Consider the following 27,161-nt stretch of genomic DNA (forward strand, 5'->3'; position numbering starts at 1 on the left):
TACAGAGGGCAGACAAGGCTCTTTGGGAGCGTGCCATGACGTCAGAGATGGATTCTCTGCACAAAAATGGAACATGGAAGTTGGTGCATTTGCCTGTAGGCAAGAAGGTTTTGCCATGCAAGTGGGTTTACAGGCTCAAAGTTGCACCTGATGCAAAGCCAAGATACAAAGCCAGGTTAGTGGCTAAGGGCTTCAAGCAGGAATATGGTGTGGACTTTGATGAGATCTTCTCTCCAGTGGTGGTCAAAATGACCACACTTAGAGCTGTATTAGCTTTGGTTGCTCATGATGATCTGGATTTGATTCAGATGGATGTGAAGATTGCTTTTCTTCACGGTGATCTCCATGAGGAGATATATATGCAACAGCCAGAGGGTTATGCAGTGAATGGAAAGGAGAAGCTTGTATGCAAGCTGAAAAAGAGTCTCTATGGGCTCAAACAGGCACCAAGGGAATGGTATCATAAATTTGATACATTCATGAAATCCCACGATTTTAGGAGAAGTGACATAGATCACTGCTTATACACCAAGAAAGCTTTGGATGGCAGACTATTGATACTCATCTTGTATGTTGATGATATGTTGATTGCCGGGAAATCTCGTAAAGAGATGAATGCCTTGAAGAAGAGACTGCATCAGACCTTTGATATGAAGTATTTGGGTGATGCAAATCACATTTTGGGTATGCGGATACTTCGGGACAGAAATCAGCATGTGTTGTATTTGTCTCAGAAGGAATACATTGGCAAAGTTTTGCAGAGGTTCAATATGGACGGGGGGAAGAAGACTAGTACTCCTTTGCCTCCATATGTGAAACTCAGTGCTATGGACAGCCCACAGTCAGATAGTGGCAGGGCTGATATGGCCAAGATTCCGTATGCTTCGGCTTGTGGCAGTCTCATGTATGCCATGGTTGCTACTAGGCCGGACATTGCATTTGCAGTGGGAGTGGTTTCTAGATACATGGTGAAACTCGCGAGCGGGTGCCCGGGGGACTAGGGCCTTTGACACACTTGTTGATACCATCAATGCATATTAAAACATTTAAACATGGCCACAGCCTTAACACATATCCATCATCACTTTGCGTAAAACATAATGCTGGACAAAGCATCCACAAATGCTGAAAATGGAGCTTGTACGTGTGACACCGCATAGAGGCCGGAATGGGCCGACCCCCCCCTTGGAATATTTTATTACCCAAGGAGAATAATATCATGTACAAGCTTTGAGGGCCTTACTCTCCCCACGGGAGATGCCGGATTATCCATATACAAATGCCATAACACAGCCCAACACGAGGCAACCAAGCCGGAACATAGGCTGTAGAAATGCCAAGCCAACAATATAATCCATATACCTCCGTGTGGGTACTGATTCTTCCCCAAAAACCACGGGTCTTCATGCAATAGAGAGGGTACAGCAAGTACGACTCTCCATTCAGCCGGTACAGCAGGTACAATGGCTGGTACAGCCGGTATAGTGGCTGGAACAGCAGGTATAGTGGCTGGTACAGCCGGTACGGTGGCTGGTACAGCAAGTACAACAAGTACAGAAGCTGGTACAGCTGGTACAATGGGTGGAACAGCAAGTACAAGGGCTGGTACAGCAGGTACAGTGGCTGGTACAGCCGGTACGGTGGTTGGTGCAGCAGGTACAGCAAGTACAGAAGCTGGTACAACCGATACAATGTGTGGTATAGCAAGTACAGAAGCTGGTACAGCCAGTACAAGGGCTGGTACAGCGGGTACAGCAAGTACAAATGCTGGTACAACAAGTACAATGGCTAGAAATCATAATAAATGATTAAATACCCTTGCCTTCATGTATTTCTTTGCGATGGAAGCCTCCAAAACAATCCCCAACAGCCGGTATTCTTCATGGGCAGCCTTCAAGTGAGAGAGAAAGAGAGTAGCCATCATTAGGGCAACCTGTAACGGTGGTAGAGGCTAGTGTGGAGCAAGAGAGCCTCCATTAATGAAGAGAGAGGGCTCCAATTTATAGATTTGGGCCTCCCATGAGCTAAGGAAGCCTTCGCTTCCAAGAAAGCCTATGCTCTGATACCAATGAAACTCGCGGCGGGTGCCCGGGGGACTAGGGCCTTTGACACACTTGTTGATACCATCAATGCATATTAAAACATTTAAACATGGCCACAGCCTTAACACATATTCATCATTACTTTGCATAAAACATAATGCTGGACAAAGCATCCACAAATGCTGAAAATTGAGCTTGTACGTGTGACACCGCATAGAGGCCGGAATGGGCCGACCCCCCCCCCCCCCCCCCTTGGAATATTTTATTACCCAAGGAGAATAATATCATGTACAAGCTTTGAGGGCCTTACTCTCCCCACGGGAGATGCCCGATTATCCATATACAAATGCCATAACACAGCCCAACACGAGGCAACCAAGCCGGAACATAGGCTGTAGAAATGCCAAGCCAACAATATAATCCATATACCTCCGTGTGGGTACTGATTCTTCCCCAAAAACCACGGGTCTTCATGCAATAGAGAGGGTACAGCAAGTACGACTCTCCATTCAGCCGGTACAGCAGGTACAATGGCTGGTACAGCCGGTATAGTGGCTGGAACAGCAGGTATAGTGGCTGGTACAGCCGGTACGGTGGCTGGTACAGCAAGTACAACAAGTACAGAAGCTAGTACAGCTGGTACAATGGGTGGAACAGCAAGTACAAAAGCTGGTACAGTCAGTACAAGGGCTGGTACAGCAGGTACAGTGGCTGGTACAGCCGGTACGGTGGTTGGTGCAGCAGGTACAGCAAGTACAAAAGCTGGTACAGCCGATACAATGTGTGGTATAGCAAGTACAGAAGCTGGTACAGCCAGTACAAGGGCTGGTACAACGGGTACAGCAAGTACAAATGCTGGTACAACAAGTACAATGGCTAGAAATCATAATAAATGATTAAATACCCTTGCCTTCATGTATTTATTCGCGATGGAAGCCTCCAAAACAGTCCCCAACAGCCGGTATTCTTCATGGGCAGCCTTCAAGTGAGAGAGAAAGAGAGTAGCCATCATTAGGGCAACCTGTAACGGTGGTAGAGGCTAGTGTGGAGCAAGAGAGCCTCCATTAATGAAGAGAGAGGGCTCCAATTTATAGATTTGGGCCTCCCATGAGCTAAAATGGCAAGAGAAGGTTACAATGACAAGTGGAGAGCCACACAATAGCTGAAGTGACAAGTGTGAGGCCACTTGTCTCACTTTGATCCTTTTTCTAACAAGTGTCAGGCCACTTGTCTCACTTTGGTCCACTTTCTTGCCACATGTCCCAATCTAAGAGATGGGTCCTTCCATAATCTTTACCTCTAAATATATCCCAACTGGTAGACATTCTGTCATAGGCACTTTGCCAACTCTTGGTATCTGCTCAATTCCAGATGTAATGACGCGAATAGAATTTCCATCGGAGTCGGGCCAAAAATAGCCACTCTCCTAAATTTTAGGAGTGTGGTCCTTTGTATTCTAGGATAATCCCCCATTCCCAAAGCTTGTACTTTCCAAATATTTCAGCATCCTGGAGTCCACCAGACCCCTTTCAGACTGGGAAATGTCCAGGCTGGTGACACATGGCCAACCCTGGCAAGAAGCATTGGGAAGCAGTGAAAGGTGTCATGAGATACCTGAAGGGCACACAGGATATGTGCATTTGCTTTGGCAAACAGGATGCATTAGTGCATGGTTACACGGATTCGGATTGGGCCGGTCATCCAGATAACCGGAAGTCTGCTACCGGTTATGTGTTTACATTCACAGGAGGTGCTGTGTCATGGATATCCAGGATGCAGAAGTGCACAGCCTTATCTACTACAGAGGCCGAGTATATTGCAGCCACAGAGGCTTGCAAGGAGGCATTATGGCTATCTCGGTTAGTGGTTGATTTGGGTTATACAGGGGATATTCCATTGTTGCATTGTGACAGTCAGAGTGCCAAAGAACCCTGTCTTTCATGCAAAGACGAAGCATGTGGATGTGAAGTATCACTTCATCAGAGAGGTGATAGAGAACAAGCAAATTCAGCTTGTTAAGATTCATACGGATGACAACCCGGCAGATCTGTTGACAAAGAGTTTGCCTCCGGAGCGGTTTGCTCATTGCAGACACTTGATGGGCATTGGATGAGGCCAGTTTCAGCCTTGATATGGCCTTGTATATTATCATGTACATGCTGATTTTTTCTTTTCCTTCATTTAAGGGCACTTTGCCTTTAAGTGGGAGGTTGTTGCGGTAAAGGCATTATGCCCACCCTTGTACTGTGTACAAGCCCATAAGTTATAGTACATAGTACACTTAGTACTTTTAATGTACTAAGTGCACTATGTGTACTAGTGCAATATACATGTGTGATAGGGGAGTCACACACTTATTCAATGAGTTGACTTATCCCCACATATGTCTCTCTCTCTCTCTCTCTCTCCCCCTTCTTCTCTCTGTGTTTGTCTCTCACATGAAACCCTAATTCTTTCTCCCATTCACCCCCCCCCCCCCCCCCAGGATCTTGGGGCAGCCTATGGATTATAGTTTCTTCCAGTGTCTTCCGATGGAAGGGACAGACAGGTTCAAGGAGACCGTAGCCCCTATTCGGGTATGTGTGGTCTTCCACCACTCTCGACCCTCTACGCCAAAGAATGGCGCGATGATCTTCTCTTTCCCCTTCAGCGCAGCCCCCGAGACAAAGTGGGATCCAGAGTCGGTGGCTGCTACCATACAGGATCAGGCAGTTGAGGTATCGCATCATCTGAAAGATCTCTGGATCAAAGACGTTCTTACTCATCTATGGCATTTGGCCAAGATGGAGCTTGGTGGATCAGCACACCGAGTCCAGGGAGGGGAGATGGTGACCTCCAGCCTAGAGGTGCTGCTTTTTGTGTTCATGCATACCTCTCTCGCAGTACCTCTCCCCCCTTCTTACTACAGATACCTCCATTGTGATCGATGGAGCACGGAGTATGCATACTCTCACGCTCGGGCAGAGTGGCAGTACTCCGCCGGCAAGATCCACGCCCGCTTGGCGCGAGTCCGCACTACGAAAGATTGTGACTATTCCTTGTCTAAGCCCGTGCCCAAGACTCTTCGAGTGGAGGGCAGTTCCGGTAGTTCCGTCTCACATAGAGATTGACATGAGGATTGTCTCATGGAACATTCAGGGCTTAGGGGGGCCTCAATGCTTTTAGAGACGAGGTGTCCTTAGAGGAGAGCTGCATCGAGCTATGGAGGGGGGATCTATCGACATTCTTTTCCTTCAGGAGCACCATCTTATTGAGGGGCGTACCCACCGCTGTGGGAAGATTCTACCAGGCAGGAGTCATACTTTTTGGTCTCCATCCTTTGGCCCTTCAGGGACACAAGGAGGAGTGTCTCTCTCTGTCAGTGAGCAGCTTCTGCCGTCTGTGAAGACAGGATCAAGGGTCATAGTTCCAGGACGTGCTCAGTGGGTTACCATTCTGATTGGAAAGGATAGCGTTGGCTTCCTCAACATTTATGCCCCGAATGCGGCTGCAGGTAGAGCTATCTTTTGGAGCACTGTTCGACAAGCCCTTCCCCAGGCTGATTTTTGGTGCATGGGCCGTGACTTCAACATTATAAAGGCAGCAAGGACAGACTTGGAGGTGGCACAGCCACTGTCTCAAGGGTGGAGTACTCTGCATGGGAGGAGATGATAATGATTCTTAGGGGACAGGACCCTTGGCATCTTCCAGAGTTTTGTTGCAACCCTGGGAGCCTTAGCTTTTCTCGATCAGATAGGTGGAGCACTGGCCCCAACCTCTCTCGGCTGGACAGGTTCTATGTTGACGAGTGGGCTTGCAGCCGTGGAGGCATGTTTGGTATTTTGGCAGGCACTACATTTTCAGATCATTACCCAGTTATTCTGTCCCTAGAGAACCCATGGAGGCATGACAGACATGCGAGCTCCAAGATTCCAGACAGCCTCATTCAGGCCCCAAGATTTGTAGCCGGATTGAGCGAGCCGGATTGAGCAGCCTCTTTACAGCGTCTCGTAGATTGAGAGTCAGATCGCAGTTGCCCGCACGGAGATTTGGTCCATTGAGAAGAGGAGGGTGGAGTATAGATACCATGCCAGGCCGGTGACAGAGTTACTGGAGACTTCTTTGAGATAGCCGGCCCTCAGAGGAGGAGAGACGATATTTGCAGGCTACGTGGCCAGGATGGAGTTATAGTTTCCGATCCCCTACAAGTAAGAGCCATTGCCACGGATTTCTTCCGGTCTCTTCTCACTGGTGCCCCATTATCCCCCCAGGTGATGGATGCACACGAGAGAGTCTGGAGACACACGAGAGAGGTGGTTCCCCCCTCCCTTCGGTCTTTCTTATTGACCTCTTTCACTGTAGAGGAGCTGGCACAGGCAGTGAAGGCATTACCCAGGGGAAAATGCCCGAGGGCGGATGGGCTTCCTCCTCCTTTCTTTCTTTGCCATTGGGACCTCATGGAAGGTGGCCTTCGCACTGCCTTCAATGAGATCATGCTCACAGGTGCCATGCCAAAGAGGCTCACAGAGGGCTTGATACATTTGATTCCCAAGGAGGGTGGTGATAGATGGAGATTTGGCAGTGGAGACCCATCACCCTTCTAGGGACGGCCTACAAGATTTTGGCCAAGGCCATCGGCAGGCGACTTCAGCCTTCCCTCCCAGACTTGATCCATGACACTCAGATTGGTTTTGTTCAAGACCGGAGTATTGTCGACAACATCTTTACCTTTTGGGAGGCGATAACTGCGGCCAGGATGCAACAGCAAGACCTCATTGTGCTACTCTTTGACTTTGAGAAAGCTTATGATAGGGTGGATTGGAGCATTCTGGAGGGCACTATGAGCCGGATGGGATTCCCCATGGAGTGGATTTGCGGAGTCTCAGGGCTTTATTCAGCATCTCACAGCCAAGTTCTCATTCAGGGAACCCGAGGCAACAGATTACCCCTTTCTCGCTTGGTTCGACAGGCTGTCCTCTGGCACTGTACCTCTTTCTATTTGTCGCCGAGGCCATGAGTAGTTCTCTCTCCGCCCAGGAGACCGAACTACAGGGATTGTGCCTTCCCCTCTGCACGCAAAAGGAGCTGCTGGACTCAGAGTTTCCAGACGACACAGCAGCCTACCTTGCTGGAGATGTTGGGAATCTCCAAAGATTCGCGGAGGCGATAGAGATTTTCTGTCGTGCATCAGGAGCACAGATCAACTGGCACAAGTCATGTAGTTTTTGGGTAGGCTCAACACCCACCCTGACTTGGCGACCAGTTGAGGCTGTCCAATGGATCTCGAGGGGCACTCCAGTCCGATACCTCGACTGCCAGGTTGGCATTGATCTCTCTTCGGAGCAATAGCTCACTCCGCTTCTTCTGAGTATTCGGATGAAGCTTCTATATTGGAGGTCGACGAGGCTATCCCTTGCAGGCAGAGTGGTGGTGACGAACCAGGTACTGCTTGCCACCATGTGGTAAATCACCTCCTACTGGGCCTTTTCTCGGGCTTGTATTGGCCAGGTACAACGTTTGATCCGGAACTTCTTGTGGGCCAGAAGTGATGGGAGGCCAGCCAGGGCCAAGGTGGCATGGAGAGTGAGCATTCAGCCTCGTAGTAGAGGGGGGCTGGGTCTCATTGATCCAGCTATACAGAGTCATGCCCTGTTGGGCAAGTTGATTGTCAGAGGACTCCAACCCGGTGGTGAGCCTTGGAAGGATTTCGTCTTGGTCCGGATTTCAGCCCGCACTCCGAGCCTTGGAGGCCCGTGGCCGTAGAGCACTAGATGGATCTTCACAGAGATGCAAGCCCGTGGTTTTAGTCTTGTCTTTTAGGATAGATTCGCAGCCAGTCTACTTCGTGCTTGCCATCATCTCAAGCCAGCCCTCAGATAGATTGTTCCAGTGGCCTCAGAGGAGCAGCTTCGGCAGCCTTTGATCTAGAACCCCCTAATCCGTTTACCCAGTGGCCACATGCTACGAGCCTGACCGCACATATCCTGGGGCGCCTTGAGCATGGGACCAACCAGGTCTCTTGGAGATTGGGTTGCACACAGGCAGTTACCTCAGGAGGACCAAGAGTGAAGCGTGACAGGGATCCGGGGTAGAGACAGGCTCAGCATCGACATTGACTTAGCTATTCCTCCGGAGTGGCTGACTCCTATTCTAGACCCGACTCCCCCGATATGGCTAGGCATGTTCACTAGACATGATATTCTCGTGGCGATCTATAAGGCACATTAGGACAGTTGTCTGCTCACTTTTCTATTGGATTACATGGCAGATTAGAGAGATCAAAGCACCCCTTGGAGGATTTCAGAGGCTGCACCTTGCAGAGGGTGAGGGTGATTGGTTTCTGAGCACGTGCATGGCACATAGATCCAGCACCAGCCAAGGTGGCTAGGGAGAGATTTTGGCAATTATGGAGTTGGGAGTGCCGACCTCTCATGCGATTGCAGTGGGACCCTGGACAGTGCCGACCTCTCACGCGGTTGCAGTGGGACCCTGGAGAGTGGACATGGCATGATCCCACAGATCGGCTTGATACTCTGGATGCCCCTTTCTTTGCATATACAACGAGGCTCGGCCGCAGGATCCAGATATCGGAGATAGATGGCACACCAGCAACAACAGCACACTTGCAGCCTCAAGGCCTATCACAGCACTTACTTTCTGATTTCTGGAAGAGGCTTTGGGACAACTTTTGGCCGAGGAAGATCACTCTCTTCCTTTGGTTGACGGCACACACGAGTCCGGCAGTGGGTACTTGGCTATCAGTAGAAGGGCAGCCAGTAGCTTGCCCGAGGTGCAACCACCCCCAGGAGTCTCAGTGACATTGCCTTTGGGATTGCCCGAAGGCTCAGCAGATTTAGTAACGGATTCTCTACATCTTTGCTATGGACAGGGCATCGACCCGGATTATCACTTGGGGTACTGTCGCTTGGGCCACTGAGGCTAGAGTGGTTAGGACTTACGAGGAGGATGGGGGAGGCCATGCCCTCCAATTCTCCCACCATCGTATTGCAGTAGTACCAATCACAACCCCACCTGTAGGTGTTTGACGTCCAGGCTCATGCCAACGCTGGGAGATTTGCAGTAGCATAGCAGCCTGGCACATCTAGCATGCTAGATGTAGCGAGGCCATCGAGGGTACCCACACTCTCCCAGCTGAGAGTAGCAGGAGCATATGGCTCGACATCATTCGCACCCTCCGCGGTCAGTGGAGGAAGCTGCAGGGAGGTTCTAACCGCATGCGGAAGCGGCAGGATATGGGAGTGCCAGCAGGGATACTTTGGGGGATCATTACACTCTCTGAGTCAATCACAAGTAGAGTACGAGCTCCAGGAGGTGACTCCGACATAGCACTATCGGGGTGAAGCAGGGCTGCCCCTTGTCTCCTACTCTATTTGGTCTATACATTGATGAGATCTCAGATTACATAGACAAACAGGGAAGACCAAGAGCACATTGAATGGGAGGATTAGAAGAATTAGGGTTTAGAGATTAATGTGGGAGACATACACAGAGAAAACAAGGAGGGAGAGAGAGAGAAAGAAAGAAAGAAAGAAAGAAAGATTTTATTAACGTCTTCCAAAAGACCGAACTCGGCCTATGAGACAAATCGGAGTACCTGTATGGGGTATCCTCTGTCATCCCAACAAAATGAAAAAGTACTGAATAAAAAAGCTGAATCTGGGTGTGCAGGGGATGGAGCTCTATTACTAGGAGAATGCAAAGCTATATGCATGGAGTATACAATCATGATATGCAACCTAGCTAGCTCCATCCTGTACCATACTGGGGGTATAAAATGGTATACATCAGTGAAGGGGGTGTCCACAGCTCCCTGAAGAACATGCCTGGGTGTGCTCTGAAGCGAGCCAGTCGCTCCGCACCCTCTCTGTGAAACTGAGCTTTGATCTCTGTCATCTCTCTCTGGTATAGGCGTGGTGTCCGAAAGCCAGGTGTCCTCTGTCTCCTGCGGGCTCTAAGTGTCTCTGCTCTCTGGAGAGTAATTTGTGGGGATAAGTCAACTCATAATGATATGAGAGTGTGTGACTCCCCTATCACACATGTATATTTCACTAGTACACACAGTGCACTTAGTACATTAAAAGTACTAAGTGTACTATGTACTATAACTTATGGGCTTGTACACACTATAAGGGTGGGCATTATGCCTTTACCCCAACAACCTCCCACTTAAAGGCAAAGTGCCCTTAAGTAAAGGAAAAGAAAAAATCAGCATGTACATGATAATATACAAGGCCATATCAAGGCTGAAACTGGCCTCATCCAATGCCCATCAAGTGTCTGCAAACAATGAGCAAACCGCTCCGGAGGCAAACTCTTTGTCAACAGATCTGCCGGGTTGTCATCCGTATGAATCTTAACAAGCTGAATTTGCTTGTTCTCTATCACCTCTCTGATGAAGTGATACTTCACATCCACATGCTTCGTCTTTGCATGAAAGACAGGGTTCTTTGCCAACTGGATGGCACTCTGACTGTCACAATGCAACAATGGAATATCCCCTGTATAACCCAAATCAACCACTAACCGAGATAGCCATAATGCCTCCTTGCAAGCCTCTGTGGCTGCAATATACTCGGCCTCTGTAGTAGATAAGGCTGTGCACTTCTGCATCCTGGATATCCATGACACAGCACCTCCTGTGAATGTAAACACATAACCGGTAGCAGACTTCCGGTTATCTGGATGACCGGCATAATCCGAATCCGTGTAACCATGCACTAATGCATCCTGTTTGCCAAAGCAAATGCACATATCCTGTGTGCCCTTCAGGTATCTCATGACACCTTTCACTGCTTCCCAATGCTTCTTGCCAGGGTTGGCCATATATCTAGAAACCACTCCCACTGCAAATGCAATGTCCGGCCTAGTAGCAACCATGGCATACATGAGACTGCCACAAGCTGAAGCATACGGAACCTTGGCCATATCAGCCTTGTCTCTATCCGACTGTGGGCTGTCCATAGCACTGAGTTTAACATATGGAGGCAAAGGAGTACTAGTCTTCTCCCCCCCGTCCATATTGAACCTCTGCAAAACTTTGCCAATGTATTCCTTCTGAGACAAATACAACACATGCTGATTTCTATCCCGAAGTATCCGCATACCCAAAATGTGATTTGCATCACCCAAATCCTTCATATCAAAGGTTTGATGCAGCCTCTGCTTCAAGGCATCCATCTCTTTACGAGATTTCCCGGCAATCAACATATCATCAACATACAAGATAAGGATCAATAGACTGCCATCCAAAGCTTTCTTGGTGTATAAGCAGTGATCTATGTCACTTCTCCTGAATTTCTGGGATTTCATGAATGTATCAAATTTATGATACCATTCCCTTGGTGCCTGTTTAAGCCCATAAAGACTCTTTTTCAGCTTGCATACAAGCTTCTCCTTTCCACTTACTGCATAACCCTCTGGTTGTTGCATATATATCTCCTCATGGAGATCACCGTGAAGAAAAGCAGTCTTCACATCCATCTGAATCAAGTCCAGATCATCATGCGCAACCAAAGCTAACACAGCTCTAAGTGTGGTCATTTTGACCACTGGAGAGAAGATCTCCTCAAAGTCCACACCATATTCCTGCTTGAAGCCCTTAGCCACTAACCTGGCTTTGTATCTTGGCTTTGCATCTGGTGCAACTTTGAGCCTGTAAACCCACTTGCATGGCAAAACCTTCTTGCCTGCAGGCAAATGCACCAACTTCCAAGTTCCATTTTTATGCAGAGAATCCATCTCTGCCTTCATGGCACGCTCCCAAAGAGCCTTGTCTGCCCTCTGTAAAGCCTCCTTATAACATGAGGGCTCCCCACAGTCAGTGAGCATCAAGTAGTCAACCCCTGGAACAAACCTGTCAGGGGCTCTGGAGGGTCTAGTGGACCTCCGTACCCAATGACCATCTTTTACAGGTTGCTGTCCAGCCTGCATATCACCCATTGGTGGCTCCTGTTCCATGCCATAAGGCTGAAAAATCATGCCCGGTATCTCCTCTAACTGTGGTATATCCATAGGGATATTTTCTGCCATCTCTGGCTGTCCATTTGGACCATTTTCAGCACCATTTAAGGGCTGGTTTTGCTGCTGTAATGGCTGATTTACAGCCCTTGGTTTTTGTCCATGATGTCCATCATCATCAAAGATGACTCTGCTAGGCTCCTGTTGCCTTGCAGGCTCCTTATACATGCATGTTTCATCAAAAATGACATCATTGCTGCGTATAATCTTTCTATCCACGGGATCCCAAAGTCTATACCCCATTTCACCTCTGTCACCATATCCTAGGAATATGCATTTGTGAGACTTAGGATCAAGTTTGGTGCGCATTTCCCTGCGTATGTGCACGTATGTGCATGTACGCAACGCAACCAAACACTCTCAAGTGCTTGTATGACGGAGGCTTCCCTGTCCATACTTTCTCTGGCACTTTCCCACCAAGCCTCGTGTTAGGTGACCTATTTATAAGGTGAACGGCTGTCATAATAGCTTCAGCCCAAAAACCATGAGGTAATGCAGCATGTGACAACATAGAACGGACCTTCTCCTGAATGGTCCTGTTCATCCTCTCTGCTGTCCCGTTTTGTGGAGGATCATAAGGAGTAGAGAGCTCCCTCTTGATGCCTTTAGCATCACAAAAGTCCTGAAACTGTTTGGACATATACTCTCCACCATTGTCGGAACGCAAAGCCTTCAGTGTTTTGCCAGTTTGATTCTCAACATGAGCAACAAACTTCTGAAACACTGAGAATGTATCACTCTTCAAACGAAGAGGATAAACCCACACCTTGCGTGTGGCATCATCAATAAAAGACACAAAGTATTTTGCCCCTCCCAAAGAAAGCTGAGGCATCTCACATACATCTGTATGCACAAGCTCTAACTGAGCATCTTTCTGTCCAAGAGCTTTCTTGTGGGGGCACTGTAGTTGCCTACCATATATACAATGCTCACAAAACTGAAAACTTGAAAACTTTAGAGAAGGCAAGTAACCCAAACGAGACAATTGCTCCATTCCCTTGACACTCATGTGTCCCAACTGGCTATGCCACATAGAGATTTCCGGCAGCTCGGTTGCATTTACATTAGCATGGTGACAAACACCTGCATGCATAAAGTAAAGAGTGTCCACCTTAGAGCCTCTGGCAACAACCAGTGAGCCCCTACTAATTTTCCACTTTCCACTACCAAATGTGGTAACATAATCAGCATCATCAAGCTGTCCAGTAGAAAGCAGATTCTTCTTGATCTCAGGCACATGCCTGACATCATGGAGCATAAGCTGTGAGCCATCTGAAAACACAAGCCTCACATCACCTCTGCCAAGAATCTTGCATGCATGGTTATCACCCAAATAAACCACTCCTTCATTGCCAGCAGTATACCTGACAAACAAGTCTCTGCAACCTGTGACATAAAAGGAGGCACCTGAATCAATGATCCATGAGTGCATACCATGACCACCTGTAAGAAGTGAATGGGCATCAAGTGAAGAAGTAAATAGGACCTCATCCTCACTGCCACCTGCATGTGACACATTGATTTCTTCAATCTTGACTCCACTTTTGCCCTTTGGCTTTACATCTTTGGCTTCATCTTTCTCTTTGTCTTTGCCTGTTCCCTTTTCCTTTTGATCATTTTTCCATTTGTAGCATTGCTTTTTAATGTGTCCCTTCTTGCCACAATAATGGCATTCCAAATCCTTTTTGGAGCGAGACTTGCTCCTTCCCCGTTCTTGGCTTTTTCCCCTTTGTTGGGATCTCCCACGTGCATTCATTGCATTGGACTTTCCAACAGGGTTGTTTTTCCTGTTCATCTCTTCTTGAAGAAGAGCACCCTCAACATCTGCATATGACAGCATAGCATGCGAATTGCTAGTGGCTATCCTGAATGTGTCCCAACTCTCTGGCAAAGTGCATAACAGAAAAGTGGCTTTGAACTCATCGTCCATTGCCAACTTTTGATTAATGACCTGGCTGACAATACCATTAAACTCATTTAGATGGGCTGTCATAGACGCCCCTTCCTTCATCTGAAGACCTATGAGTTTCTTCAACCAATACACTTTGCTTGAGGCACTTTGTTGGGCATACAAGTCCTGCAATCTCTGCCACATTCCCCAAGCTGTCTTCTCCTCACGAATGCTGAAAAGTAATGAGTCTGACACAGACAACATGATAGTAGATCTTGCCAGCTCATCCATATCTTCCCACTCGTCAGCAGTAAGAGAAGCGGGCATTACACCCACCCCTTTCTTTGATAGTCTTGTGCTGCTTTTTCTGGAGCAACACATTGTAGCACTGGGTTTGCCAAATATCATAGTTATGCGAGCCTTCAAGCTTCTTGATGTGAAGCAATGAAGAGCTCTCACCTGTGATTGCCATAGCAAAATGCAACCTGTCAATGCCTGACTCCTGCAAAATGTGCAAACACTGCACCAAAAGCACACAAAGTGCTCACAGTTGTTCTCCCAAGCTTTATCTCCCACTGCGGAAGCAGCGGAAGCAAGAATGCAACTTTTCTCCCACTTTATGTGATGAAATCACCAAAATCTGGTTGCTGTAGATTTTGGACAGCACCTTAAATGTCCTCTGTTGCCCTTCCAAAGTACTGTACAGCAGTACCAAGTGCTCACCAATGATGTACCAAACCTGTACCGGCAAGTACAACAGCTGAAATTGAGCCTTTTCCTCACTCAAATCAGTGTACAGCCATGCCAAAACTTGCACAAAGCTGTGCCAAATCTGTACCAACAGGTACAGTAGCAATAAATGCTCTCTTGGCTGTCCAAATGAGTGAAAATCAGACTTTTACAGTCCCGAACACTGCATACAACAGTTCCGAACAGAAATTGGGCAAAAGCCCCTTGACTGCAAGCTGATTTTTGAGGATTCAAGGCATAAATGTCTTGCCTGCTGCTTTGCCAAGCTCAACAAGCATACGAACTTGAAAAGCCCCTTGATTTAAGATCAATTTCTGATCATACATGGTACATTGACGCACATAAAGGCATCCAAAGTCTTCACGGTGCTTCCCCCTGGCCACATATACATCCAATACATGAAAGCCCCTTGATTTACAGGCACATTGAGTGCTTGTAAGGCATCAACACATTATCCACAGCATCAAATGCGATTGCCTGCATGCAAATCAATCCAATCGGCACAAAAGCCCCTTGATTTGCACTGCATTTTGCTGCAAATTTTGCAAATCAATACAATCGGCACAAAAGCCCCTTGATTTGCACTGCAATTTGCTGCAATTTTACCCAAATGTGCGATTTCTCACATCATACAGCATGTATGAATGCTTAATTGCACAAATACATCAAAAGCCCCAAATTTCGACATCCAATTTCCTGCAAATTGATCCTGATTTTGACCAATTTCCTGCAAATTGATCCTGATTGTGACCAATGTCACCCAATTTTGCCAATTTTGCTCACAAATTGAGCAATTCGGCACATGTACATGCTCAATTGATGATTGTACCTGCTGAATTGCAAGTCCCAAAAAAAAATTGAAGCAAGATACCTTGTAATTTCTGATTTTTTGTTGCAAGAAAAGGGGGGTGTGTTGAATTTGGTGCTGCTACAGAAATCTGATGCTCTGTTGCAGAAGGGGGTGATTACACTGCTACAGCTTGTGGATCCATGCTCTAGGGTGTTGGCTCTTCTCTGCTGCTGCGTATTGGGCTGGAAGTCGTAGATTGCAGGACTTGATTGGCTGCGCACCAGGTTGCGTTGGAGTCAACTTGTAAGCGCACACACGTCACCCATTGGTGCAGTCCGCCAAAGCCCGCCTCATCGTCACCGAGCGGCCTATGTCGCCTCGCTCCACGTCACCCAACTTGAGCGCCGCCCGCCAGAGCTACACGGCTCACCGAAACTAGCGACTTTAGGGGCTCGCTACGGGTCCTCGCTCACGCCCAGCAGCCAGCCTACGCCCAACGCCTTGCGTGTGATTCAGCGCAGAAGTGGCTGCCCGCCACCTTCTCCTTCCGCCCACCTGCCTGCGCGACTGTTGCCTTGTGGTTCGCTTGAGTGCTTTGCTCACGCACCACAGCTACTCCTGCTGGATTCCCAAATGCAAAGACTGGCTGCCCGTAAAAGCCATCAATGCAAGAAACCCTATTCGAGCAGAGAAAACCCGAAAATCTGTGTGTGTATCACCGCAGAGATGAATAGCACCGCCTTCAATAAGTGCAGCTGGTTATGGCTCTGATACCAGTTGAATGGGAGGATTAGAAGAATTAGGGTTTAGAGATTCATGTGGGAGACATACACAGAGAAAACAAGGAGGGAGATAGAGAGAGAGTTGTGGGGATAAGTCAACTCATAATGATATGAGAGTGTGTGACTCCCCTATCACACATGTATATTGCACTAGTACACATAGTGCACTTAGTACATTAAAAGTACTAAGTCTACTATGTACTATAACTTATGGGCTTGTACACACTATAAGGGTGGGCATTATGCCTTTACCCCAACACACATTTAGCAGGAGTCCTAATACCAATCCTCTTTTATGTAGATGATATTGTTCGTATTTCTGATTCACTAGAGGGGCTGCAGAGGAATTTGGATGCCGCGAGGACCGGGACCTCACTATGAACCTTGAAAAGACCAAGGTCATGATCTTTAACACCTCCTCACAGTGATTAAGTAGATCTGCAATACAATTTACATACAATGGAGAGCCTGTGGAGTATGTTATCTCATATGTATACCTTGGGATCACTTCTACTGGACCTCAATTCTAGATGCGGAAGGCGCCCGAAGCTAGATTGATGAGAGGATATGCATCCCTTGGCTCGCTAGAGAGGTAATGCTCACACATACAGTTTCAAGAACAGAGGACGAAGCTTTGGCTATTTGATACTCTAGTTACACTTGCACTACTGTATGGTGCCCCCATTTGGCATCCCACCTTATACCAGAGGAGGAGACAAAGAAGAGAGTTGATCGAGACAGATACAGAGAAGGTATATGATGGGTGGAAGCCAATGGAGAGGCCGCTAGTGATGATGATCTTGCGCATGATTAGGAGTGCTTAAGCCATCAGTGCCACATAGAGATGGGGGCTGCATCAATAGTGACAGAGGCTCTATTCTAGACAGTGACATACTGGCACAAGCTATGGGAGCTTCCACTAGATAGATACCCCCGGCTAGCCTTGGAGTCCTCGAGACAGCTGACACTCAAAGAAGAAAATGGAATCAAAGAAGATCCAATCTACAGGAGTATCTTGCTAAGCTGTCACAAAGATGCTAGGAAGCTCGTAGCAACAAAATTGGAAGATGGAGGCTCGGGTTGTAGAAATGGAAAGAAAGCTTGCTAGGATGGACGAAGTGGAAAAGAAATTAGATCTCTTAGAGATGCAAGTTAACATGCTGCCTCATGGTAGAAACTTTATTATTGTTGATGGACAATGAGTAAAGGCTAGGGAAAGAATCATGCAGTTATATGACATGTACTGCATTCTGCTAGCTATGCTGCACAGATCACTTCTTTCTGTTTGACTCTTCTAGAATCTGTCTTGATACATTGAGTCGAAAAATTGAGTTTGTCCCAAAAGCTGCAGTAATTGTTCGAGGGGAGTCAAGATGTTACTTAACTCTTTCATGGTTGGATTGGTACGTGTGTAAAAACAAGTTTCTCAGGTGAATTATGCCTCTAGATACTTCGTGTAAGCGAACAGCTCTTGCAGTGACTCATACTGAGTACGGATTGTCATCTTGATGACATTTTAATTAAAAGGAAATTTTAATGACAATCCGTGCTCAGTATGAGTCACTCCAAGAGCTGTTCGCTTAAATGACGTATCTAGAGACATAATTCACATGCGAAACTTGTTTTTACACACATACCAATCCAACCATGAAAGAGTTAAGTATCATCTTAACCCCCCTCCAACAATTACTGCAGATTTTATGTAGCTTTTGGGACAAACTCAATTTTTCGACTCAATGTATCAAGACAGATTCTAGAAGAGTCAAATAGAAAGTGCAGTACATGTCATATAAGTGTACTATTCTTTTCATAGCCTTTACTCAATGTCCATCAACAATAATAAAGTTTCTACCATGAGGCAACATGTTCACAAGGCTAGAAGAGAAATACTACGCAAGCACTGCACAGTTTTCATCTTTTAAAAAACATCAGTAACAAAACAAATTGCTTTTCATGGGAAGATGCAATTTATACCCGCATTACATTTATAAGATGGAGCATCGTTCACAAAAAACCCATCAAATCCTAAAAGAAATTAAAGACTGGGTATGATCTCCCCATCTAATATTCCAAGGTCCCTCCGACCTTGCCTCCTTGAAATATCTCTCAGCATTTTCAACACCCAACCACTCAACTTCCTGCCATTATATTCAATGAGGCCATTTCTGGCCTTCTCAAGAAGGCTTTCCAAGTTGCCTTCTTCTCTATCCCAAGACACGTGTACTGACTCATTACAATCTAAGTACACATTCATCAAGTCAACAAATTCTTGACCAGATACCTTTGTCTCCTTGCAAATGGCAATCGAGAGAGCCTCCAGGTAGATATGACACTCATCCACTTCAACCTTCATCTTACTGATAAGCGCTTTCACCTCAACAAAGAGGTTACTATCTTTACATTTCCTCCAAGCAAGCCCTTTTTGGTCAACGCAAAATATTCCTGGTTGACTAGAGGCACCATATCTCTTTTCATCTTCCTCCCTTCCTAAGTGTTGACCCAAGTTTCCACTAAGTTACGTAGAATAACTTGCATCTCTAAGAGATCTACTTTCTTTTCCACTTCGTCCATCCTAGCAAGCTTTCTTTCCATTTCTACAACCCGAGCCTCCATCTTTTTCAATTTTGTTGCTACAAGCTTCCTAGCATCTTTGTGACAGCTTAGCAGGATACTCCTGTAGATTGGATCTTCTTTCATTCCATTTTCTTGGACCCCGTGAAAACTAGATTGGATCTTCTTTTCCTCGCACAGGCTATGGGAGCTTCCACTAGATAGATACCCCTGGCTAGCCCTGGAGTCCTCGGTCTCTTGCTCTCAACCGCATAGAGTGGAACAAGGTTATCAAGAAGGACATTGTATAACTCGATTCTCAGAGGACATGGAGTTCACCTAGTCGTCCATTGGGGACGAAGATGGCCTTCTACAGAGATCACCTCCTATGCCTAACAAAGGAGGGCTTCATCATCCGTCCATGTTACATGGACACACACCTATCTTTTGGGGTGAGATGTGCGATCGGCCAGATCCGCACCTTGCCCACCAGCTAAGAGTGGAGACTGTCAGATATGGGTCCAAGGCAGCCGCACCAGAGGACAAGATATAACAGCTCTATCACATAGAGCCCGAGGCAAAGATCATTACATAAGCCGATGCTCTGTATACAATGAGATCCGAGGGAGGTTCCACTGCCTCTTCCAAGCTGGGTTCAGACCACTATCCAGGATCATGGACTTCCCGGATCAGAGATGCCTGGGACTTTTTCTTCTAGATCTCCGTAGACACAAGGAGTCCTTAGTGAGATCAGATTAGCTGTACTTGGTCGAGGAATTAGCGGTACTTGGTCGAGGACCAGCACGAAGAGCTCTCACCGACTTCTTCCAAACCTACGCTGCGAGGAACGGACCCACCCACCATACCCGGACCACAGGCTAGTGTAGAAGCTTGGCCGAGAGGTGTTACACTCGACAGAGCCACTGAGTTATGCAAAGCTTGATGCCCCTGACCCCATGGCCCTCGTCTACAGCCACGCCACCACAGGAGGATCCGGGCCATAATCTCCCATCATCGCAGGACCTTCTCGCACCGGCTCAGTTTTACCACCTTGAGCATCATGTCACAGCGGCCCATGAGGGATGTATTAGGGTGATATGAAAGCTCTCTACTCATGTACCTAGATCAGATAGGTACATCATGGCTCGGTCTCCTGTCTGCCAGAGGGTCTCTCTATGTCTCTTGAGCTCAAGTAGGAACAATCCCAAGCATCTCTGATCCTTAAACTCCATGACCCTACGTAACGGCCCAAAACCCTCTCGGGAGAGGCAGTGATATCTCCCTCGAATCTCATAATAGACTGTACATCGGCAAATGTAGTGCTCCTTTGTCTCTGCCTCCTGGTAGCATAGCTAACAAATGCGGTCATCCGAGATCTGATGCACATATCGCCCTGTCTCAATTTGCATTTGGTGTGATGAGGTCCGGATCTGTCCAATGGCACAACGTATCCCATGTGATAGGTGTACATCCATGTACGCTGGATGGGTGATAAAACCATCTTGTGAGAGGTGCAGAAAATGGCTCTTGTAATGAGCCATTTTCTTGCCTAAGGGCTCAAGGGGATTAGTCCATGCCCTCTCTGTGTCCATTGTGCCGATATTCATCCTAATCACGCAGTTCTGCTCTGCTCTAAGCAGTTGAGATCCAAAAATTGACAATCCAAGCTATACTGAAAGGGTGGGAGTGCCTCTATCCGCAAACCATGTAGCTCAAACCATGATCTCATCTAAGCATACCAGCAATGAGTATCTCCATCCTCTACCAACTGTATGGATGAGGTCAATGCCAATCGGGAGTACCTCTACTAAGGGAGCTCCCATAGCCGCTGTAAAGAGGTAACGACCTGGAATAGGGCCTCGGTCACTACTAGTGCTCCACCCAACTCAGCCCGAACAATCTCATGTGGTACTGATGATTTGCTCCGAATCATGCAGGCAATCATTGTAGTCAATGGTCTCTCTATATGCCTCCATCCCTCATCCGTCCCTCTCTAAGATTTGTGATGTATGCTAGGCCCCCAAATTGGAGCTCCGAACGCCCTTCAGCTAATCTAGCTGGTGCTGCCTCCTTCAGGTAGAAACGCGGTCTTGTGAAAGTAACTCCCAAATAGACATATGACTTGACGTACTCAACCTGTGCCCCTCGGAAAGTGAACTGATACTCTGTCGTCACCCATGCCTGTGTGGTGTTAAACACCATAACCTTGGTTTTCCCAAGGTTCACGGTCAGATCTCTATCTCCACAAAATGCTTGTAATGCTTCCAAATGTCTCTGTAATCCCTGCGGAGAGTCTAAGATTAGAACAATATCATCTGCATATAGCAAGATGGGTATCAAAACCCCTGCCAGGCATGCCCCTGTGCCTCCCAATCTGTCTACAGAATCGGAGACCACATCAATGTACAATCGAAAGAGGGTGGGTGATAGCGGGCACCCCTACTTCACCCCTATCGTGCTGGTCACCATATCGGATAGTCCGCTTGGAGCTCGGACTCTGCCTGTCACAAACTCATACAAAGCATATATCCCCCACTGCATATCCTTAGGTACATCAATGTCCTTCAATCTGTGCATAAGCGTGCCACGTGGTACGGTATCGAAAGCTTTGCGTAAGTCCACAAAGCTGCAGTATAGCCTTCTCTTCTATGCCCTGCCCTCTTCAATAAGTGCCTGAAGTGTGTGAGTATGTGATCCAAGGTAGTAAATCCTCTTCTGAAGCCGGCCTGTCCGTGTGCTCGGTGACCATGCCTCTCTGCCCAGCGGCTCAGCTCCCAACTCCAACATAGAGCCATATAGTTTGGCTAAGTAATGACCAATCATGATCGTCCTATAGTTGCCTTGTACCATGGGGTCCCCACTCTTAAAGAGTGGTACAATGGTATGCTTTGTCCACCTTGCCGAGAAACCCTCACAAATGGCACGATTAAAATGTACAATCAGCGGAGCCAAAGTATCACGCGCATATAAGAAGTGCTCTCCAACTAGCCCATCATGATCCGGTGCTTTTCCATTCTATAACCTGTCTATCACATCTACCACCATCCGCATAGTAAAAAAGGTGCTGCTATAGCCGGTCTAGCTCCCAGTGGAGGGGGGTGGGGGGCTCTCTTGGTGCATCATACAGCTCTCTAGCATAAGCATGCCATGCCTCTTGTGCAGTAATCGGAGTACTAGGCTCTCTCTCCTGAAACATCTTCCATGCCCTCTTGCTGTCCTTCCCCAGGAAGAGTTGGTAGATCTCCTCTAACTTAGCCAGGTAGGCTCATTTCTTCCTCCACACAAGGTGCCAAAAGATCATCCTGGCCTGTTTGTGTGTGTGAGTCCCAATGGCAATCTCACGATGTAGCTATGCCCGTGTCTCACGACACTCATCAACGTACCAAAGAAAGAAAAAGTCGGAGAAAGAAAGAAATAAAAGAAAGTTGTATTAACGTCTTCAAAAGACCAAAATGACCTATGAGACCAAAAGGTTACATCATATCCATGAGGTACATCATCCTAGGTACAAAACAGTAATAAAGAAGGATAACAAAAAACTTAGAACTTTAAAATCTGATCTAGGTACATGAGCAGAGAGCTCTCATATCACCCTAATACATCCCTCATGGGCCACTGTGACATGGTGCTCAAGGTGGTAAAACTGAACTGGCGCGAGGTGGTCCTGCGATGATGGGAGAAAGAAAGAAAGCTGTATTAACGTCTACTAGAGGCCGAACTCGACCTATGAGACAAATTAATGTACAACTGTCAATGTCTTTTGGATGTCCAGAAAAAAAAGGACAAAATGAACATGAAATAAAGTATGAAAGTACTAAGCTAGTGGGGGGGGGGGTGATGGATGGAGCACTACTGCTAGAGGCTCAGTATGCAACCTATATGCGTAGGGTATACAAGAATGCAATGCAGATCTATCTAGCTCCAACCAGTACCATAATGGGGGTGTAATATGTGATACATAGGCGATGGCGAGGCAAAAATACCTCGGAGCATGATCTCCGGGTGTGAGTATAAGTGAGCTAGCCGCTCTTGGATATGGTGTTGATGTCGAGTCTGTATCTCTGTGATCTCCCTCTGATGTAGTCTGGGAGTCTGGTAGCTTGGTGCTCTTGGTCTCCGTCTGGCTTCGAGGTCCGCAGCACGCTGAAGTGTAACCCCCTCCTGTGTCAGGGTAGGCACTGGGATAGATCTCTGGAAGAAATCAGTGACCTAGAGCTATCGCCCACCTCTCCCTGTGGTATGAGTCCATATCCGTGTCTCTCTGTGGCACTGTGTCTCTAACAAGAACTGGCCAAATCTACGCTGGTCTGCGGACTCCATGATCTGGCGTAGTGAGGGATGTCCACTGAAGATGGTGGTGTATCTCTCTCTAATGACACTATATGCTCTGCATCTGCATACATAATGTTCCTCACTCTCAACTATCTCCTGGCATAGTCTGCATATCCTCTCTGCTCTGGGGATCCGTGCTGCCCTACTTGCCGCAATCTCAAGCTCGTGTGATGAGACTCTGAGCTGCTCAATCGCCACTTGGGCACTGTGAGGCATGTACACATCCATGTATCCAGGTCTTTGTATGAATCCATCCACTGAGACACGCATAAACTGATCTCTGTAGTATAGCATCTTCAGCGGTAGAGGCTGACAGGGTGTAATCCAAGTCTCTTGAGTGTATCGCTGCCATAAATCCCGCCGAAGGACTCTGTTCCTCTCATTGTGAGAGAGCTGGATGTGTGGTAGAGGCTAACAGGGTGTAATCCAAGTCTCTTGAGTGTATCGCTGCCATAAATCCTGCCGAAGGACTCTGTTCCTCTCGCTGTGAGAGAGCTGGATGTGTGGTGCATGTATATCAATCATACTGGAAAGGTGGCAGGTGATCTATGTCGCGACCATGCTGAGTGAGCCACTGTATCATCTATGAATACCATGATCTCCTATCTCCACTCTCTGCCTGGATGCCTCAAAAGCTCTATGTGAGAGTCGATCTGATGGCATATCTCTGATCCTCTGTATGAAGCAAATCGTCTGGAAGAGTGTTGGGGTAAAGGCATTATGCCCACCCTTGTAGTGTGTACAAGCCCATAAGTTTTATAGTACATAGTACACTTAGTACTTTTAATGTACTAAGTGCACTATGTGTACTAGAGCAAATATACATGTGATAGGGGAGTCACACACTCATACTATGAGTTGACTTATCCCCATATGTCTCTCTCTCTCTCTCCCTTCTTCTCTATGTGTATGTCTCCCACATGAAACCCTAACTCTCTCCCTTCAACTGGTATCAGAGCCATGGCGATTGCAACTGCAGCATTTGCTTGAAGAAGCAGGGGTGCGTGTCCACAGGCATTTTTTGACGCCAACTGCAAAGGCCACCGGTTTCACCTCTGTAGCTGACTGTGGAGGTAGTAGCTTTCGCTTCACACACCATATCCTCCAGTGCAGGGCAACGCGCAGCATTGAAGAGCCACGGGCAGGGCCGTAGCGTTCTTCCCCTTTCTTCATTGGTCGCTGGTCGCCTGTGCGCAGAGCTGTTGAACCAATCGCAGGCAGGTGGTCAATAAGCGCACGCAGGCGTTGGGCGGATACGCGCATGCAGGCAGGCGGGCGTCCATACTCAGGCGAACACGCCTACGAGCGAGCCGTCGAAGCCAGGCTGGGCGAGCACAACCTGCCACCATCTGTGTGCAGCCCGCCAGCTTCGGTGAGAGCAGGTGCCTCCGACAGTGCCTCTATAGCGTTGGACTTGTCCATCGCCAGGATACCCCGCCCACGAGTGTTGCCGTGTGTGGGTCTGATTCGCCACTACCTGCCAGCTCATAGCCAGCCCCCCTAATTAGCGCTGCCTATCTACGCCAACCTGCACGAATACAGCTGCCCTCTCAATACCTACACAGCAGCAGCATCATCAGTTCACGAATCAGAGCAATACGACTCCTCCCTTTCTGAAACAAAAATCACAAATTGTCTGAGGTATTTTGCTTCAATTTTTTGGGATTTTGCATGTCCATGTTCATCAATTGAGCAGGTACAGGTCCAAATTGCTCAGATTTGAGCACAATTGGCAACAATTGGGTGACATTGGTCACATTCCGGGTGTATGATGTGAGCAATCTCACATTTGGGGCAAAATTGCAGTGTACATCAAAGGGCTTTTGAGCCAATTGGGTTGATTTGCATGCAGGCACTGGCATTTGATGCTTTGGGCAATGTGTTGATGCCTGTCAAGCACTCAATGTGTTAGTAAATCAAGGGGCTTTTATGTATTGGATGTATATGTGGCCAGGGGAAAGCATTGTGAAGACTCTGGATGCCTTCATGTGCATTAATGTACCATTCATGATCAGAAATTGATCTTGAATCAAGGGGCTTTTCAAGATTTTGTGCTTGTTGAGCTTGGCAAAGCAGCAAGGAAGACTTTTATGCCTTGAATTCTCAAAAATCCACTTGCAGTCAAGGGGCTTTTGCTCAATTTCTGTCCGGGACTGTTGTATGCAGTGGTGAGTACTGTCAAGGTCTGATTTTCACTCATTTGGACAGCCAGGAGAGCATTTATTGCTGCTGTACTTGCTGGTATAGATTTGGTACAACTTTGTACAAGTTTTGGCATGGCTGTACATTGATTTGAGTGAGGAAAAGGCTCATTTTCAGCTGCTGTACTTGCCGGTACAGATTTGGTACATCATTGGTGAGTACTTAGTACTGTTGTACAGTACTTTGGAAGGGGAACAAAGCACATTTAAGGTGCTGTCATAAATCTGCAGCAACCAGATTTTGGTGATTTTATCACATTTAGTGGGAGTAGAGTTGCATTCGTGCTTCCGTAGTAGGAGATAAACTTTGGGAGAACAACTGTGAGCACTTTGTGTGCTTTGGTGCAGTGTTTGCACATCTTGCAGAGAGTCAGGCATTGACTGTGTCAAAGGTTGCATATTGCTATGGCAACCACAGGTGAGAGCTCTTCATTGCTTCACATCAAGAAGCTTGAAGGCTCACATAATTATGACATTTGGCAAACCCAGTGCTATAATGTGTTGATCCAGAAGAAGCAGCACAAGCCCATCAAAGAAAGGGGTGTAATGCCCGCTTCTCTTACTGCTGAAGAATGGGAAGATATGGATGAGCTGGCAAGATCCACCATCATGTTGTCTGTGTCAGACACTTTACTTTTCAGCATACGTGAAGAGAAGACAGCTTGGGGAATGTGGCAAAGATTGCAGGACTTGTATACCCAGCAAAGTGCCTCAAGCAAAGTGTATTGGTTGAAGAAACTCATAGGTCTTCAAATGAAGGAAGGGGCGTCTATGACAGCCCATCTAAATGAGTTTAATGGTGTTGTCAGCCAGGTCATCAATCAAAAGTTGGCAATGGACGATGAGTTCAAAGCCACCTTTCTTTAATGCGCTTTGCAAGAGAGTTGGGACACATTCAGGACAGCCACTAGCAATTCGAATGCTATGCTGTCATATGCAGATGTGGAGGGTACTCTCCTTCAAGAGGAGATGAACAGGAAGAACAACTCTGTTGGAAAGTCCAATGCAATGAATGCACGTGGGAGATCCCAGCAAAGTGGTAAAAGCCAAGAACGGGGAAGGAGCAAGTCCCGCTCCAAAAAGGACTTGAAATGCCATTATTGTGGCAAGAAAGGACATTTCAAAAAGAAATGCTACAAATGGAAGAATGATCAAAAGGAAAAGGGCAAAGGAAAAGACAAAGACAAAGATGAAGCCAAAGATGCAAAGCCAAAGGGCAAAAGTGGAGTCAAGATTGAAGAAGTCAATGTGTCGAATGCAGGTGACAGTGAGGATGAAGTCCTATTCACGTCTTCACTTGATGCCCATTCACTTCTTGCAGGAGATGGTCATGGTATGCACTCGTGGATCATTGATTCAGGTGCCTCCTTTCATGTCACAGGTTGCAGAGATTTGTTTGTCAGGTATACTGCTGGCAATGAAGGAGTAGTTTATTTGGGTGACAACCATGCATGCAAGATTCTTGGCAGAGGTGATGTGAGGCTTGTGTTTTCAGATGGCTCACAGCTTATGCTCCATGATGTCAGGCATGTGCCTAAGATCAAGAAGAACCTGCTTTCTACTGGACAGCTTGATGATGCTGATTATGTTACCACATTTGGTCGTGGAAAGTGGAAGATTAGTAAGGGCTCACTGGTTGTTGCCAGAGGCTCTAAGGTGGACACTCTTTACTTCATGCATGCTGGTGTTTGTCACCATGTTAATGTAAATGCAACCAAGCTGCCGGAAATCTCTATGTGGCATAGCCGGTTGGGACACATGAGTGTCAAAGGAATGGAGCAATTGTCTCGTTTTGGTTACTTGCCT

General features: G+C 47.2%; 1 protein-coding gene and 1 pseudogene across 1 annotated transcript in view; both read right to left on the reverse strand.

Moving 5' to 3' along the window:
• Positions 1-27,161, reverse strand: part of PHT4;5 (phosphate transporter 4;5) — a 167,265-nt gene that overhangs the window by 33,224 nt on the left and 106,880 nt on the right. The window lies entirely within an intron of this gene.
• Positions 18,158-24,493, reverse strand: LOC147618496 (uncharacterized; annotated as a pseudogene).

This window comes from Cibotium barometz, chromosome 35, assembly GCF_041138505.1.
Source record: "Cibotium barometz isolate CiBa-2024 chromosome 35, ASM4113850v1, whole genome shotgun sequence".
In the NCBI taxonomy this organism is placed as follows: domain Eukaryota; kingdom Viridiplantae; phylum Streptophyta; class Polypodiopsida; order Cyatheales; family Cibotiaceae; genus Cibotium; species Cibotium barometz.